Source organism: Miscanthus floridulus, chromosome 2, assembly GCF_019320115.1.
Source record: "Miscanthus floridulus cultivar M001 chromosome 2, ASM1932011v1, whole genome shotgun sequence".
In the NCBI taxonomy this organism is placed as follows: Eukaryota; Viridiplantae; Streptophyta; class Magnoliopsida; order Poales; family Poaceae; genus Miscanthus; species Miscanthus floridulus.
In genome coordinates this window covers 82,264,850-82,267,908 of record NC_089581.1, presented here as the reverse complement: position 1 = coordinate 82,267,908, position 3,059 = coordinate 82,264,850, and positions in this window count along the sequence as shown.

Here is a 3,059-nt window from a genome sequence, read left to right as displayed (position 1 = left end):
TCCTGCAGCTCACATGATCACTAGTGCCATTAGATGCTCAAACACTAAGCAAATGCACTAGAATCATTCCCAATCTCACAAATATGGTGAATCAATGAAGGAGATGAGTGGAAGGTGTTTGTCTTAGCTTACAAGGATGTATCAATGATCAGAATGTCCAAGAGAGTGAGTTAGAGCTGACCAACAAGTATTTATAGAGGCCCCAAACAAATAGAGCCGTTATGCCCCTTCATGGGGCTCACTGCGTGGTGACCGGACTCGACCGTCGAACTAACTAGACTCACCAGGGAAGGGTCCAGTCACTGGATTGTAGCCACGTGACCCTCATGTTCAACGTCGAGCATTCGATCCCAATGGTCATCTCATGTGCATGCGCTCAGTTAAGTTATGACCTGACTCGCCTCTCGGATATCTGGAATCTCCAGGCCATGCGTCCGATCTCAACATAGAGAGGTCTAGAACGTGAAATTCTTAATCGGACATGTCTTGTCAATAGTGACCAGACTCGCTGTTGGGTCCAACCGCCTACTGCACGCTGTGCCAGCTGAGGAATAGTGTGAAGGTCGTGTCTGGTCGTGCCCCTACACCTGAGTCCGATCGCTGCCTCGCTACCGTGCCTCCTCTGTTACCCATGACCGGACTTGCATAGCCAGCTTCCGGTCACTGAGCAGACCTAGGTCTGGTCAATCCACCAAGGCTGCATGAGACCAAGGGTTTAGGACCGGACTCGTGCCCTCAGGGTCCGGTCACACCGAGATCTAGAGTCCGGTCGCCCTTCACTTGACCTTTTCAACACCAAACACTTCACCCTTGTGCATGTGTGCCAACTCCAAGTATTTTAATACATGTGTACGTGAGTTAGCGACATTCCAAACAAAATCCTAAGGGTGTTAGATTAGCACACTAGGTCCTAATGCATATGCATGATTAGCAACACCTAGTGGCACTTGATAATCGATTAAACCACAATTTTCCCCTCTTCATAGTACAGCTATCGACCCTAAATACACTCATACTCTCTATGGTGTCTTGAGTGCCAAAATAAAAACCTATTTGATACCTTTGCTTTGACCAACCTTGGGTTTTTATTTCTCTCTCTTCTTTTTAAGTTGGAGCTTGATCACCATCATCACATGTCCATCTTCATCTTGCTCTACCACTTGGCTTGGACCACCCTATCTTGTCTACACACTTAACTCAAGGATTAGTCCAATAGGTTTCATCAATTAGCCAAAACCAAACTAGGGCTTTCAACCTTGCCAACACGGTTGTGGGTGCAGCACTGCCCTACCCACTCATGGTTGCCTCAACCTAACAGAGTAGGGGAGGCATGATCAGAACAATTCTAGATCTCCTATGTGCAGAGCAAGATCAAATGTAGGAGCGGCCTCAGATGGATCCAATAGGCGTTTGCCTACTCCTCTCTCTCCTTTTGACATTCGGATTCATCGATGACCTCTACCCTCATCTCCCCTCGATCCCTTCTTTGTAGATATGGTCCAATCCAAACACATGGAGATCGGGGACGGCCACGGAGAGTGGCTCTCCTCAGGCGAGATGGTGCCTTGATTAGGCAAGAGAGAGGGGGTTGCTCTGGTGTGGTCATAGGCACTAGTTCAAGTAGGCACCATACATCTTCCTCAAACATTGTGCAAGGCATATGGGGCTATGGTGGTGTGCACAACTTGTGTTGTTGCATGACTGGCATGCTGGTGCTGTTATCACTCATTGGGCAAGCAATGTGATTTTCTTAATTGGTTTTCTTAGATGGGCAAATGTCCCTACCTCTACTATTTCCTATTGATTAAGGCGACTTCCTAGAGATGGGTGAGCAGCCTGCTCATAACATGTTATTTGCTTCCATTTGTAAACCTTAATTTAGAAGTGTGCACTCACGCTAAGGGTTTAAGTTCTAAAGAATGAGTTATTCATGTAAGCTAAACTAGTTAGAATTCTTGTGATGGGACTTTACTAGCATGATAAAGGTTGACTAGCACAGTAATGTTTTATAGATATGGGCAAAATAGGTTAACCAAGACATGCACCACACCGCCTCTGCTTCAATGTCTGTGTTGATCTTGATTTACAAAGACCGTTGTGCATGAACACCACTTTTAATCCAAATAAAAAACAAAAAAACTCAGCCCCAAATGTGCAATCAAGCCTGGGCCTCGATCTAGGTCGCTGAGGCATCACCACGATGTCGATACGATCGAACACCACTGCCACACCATCAATCCACATGTTGCTGCCACGCCGTTGATCTGCATGCCACTACCATGTCGTACTTTGCCTCCTTGCCACCACCCATCCTCTCTCTTCACCATCGGGCCATCCACTACCTTCCCCTGCCCTCCTCCCTCCTCCCCTACCTCCGCCATGATGTCCTCTCTCCCCGTACCCTCGCCATCCATCCTACCACACCTGTGAGGAGGAGAACAGTGATAGAAAAATTGAGAGGAAAGGAAATAGCTATCATCTTCTCACATTGGGAAGCGTCACCACATATCCTGGAGCTACATGTGGTGAGGAGAAGATTTGGCACTACCTTTCACTAGATTCGCCTCAGCCTCAGCCGTAATTGCTTTGGAGCCGCAGGTAGATGACCTTGGGTCATGAATAACCAACGCCATGGGGGTTGGAGCTTGGCACCACAGCATAGCTGGAGAGGAGGAGAGCCGGTGAGGATCTGATGCCGCTCGTTTTCGAGGAGGCTAGAAAAGGGGAGAGCCCTGAGTGCCACTACTGGAGGAGGGCAGGCCTAGAGTACTGCTTCTGTAGGGGAGCAGGCCCCTAGCGCCACTGTCAGAGGGGAGCACCGCCGGTCTCAAGATCCACACAGAGAGAGAGATGGCGTGTGTGGCTACTGATGGGAGGAATGAAGGTGCGGAAGATGGAGATCTACTATATGTGCTAGAGTTTGGTATACAGGACTAGTTGGGCCGGATGGGTTGAACTCAATTAATAGAGATGGGTCTCTTAAAAGGTCCTCCTCTAAAAATAGCCCTAATTTTCACTCACAGGCGGTAGTGTCTATGAAATAGCCCTAATCCTGAGGC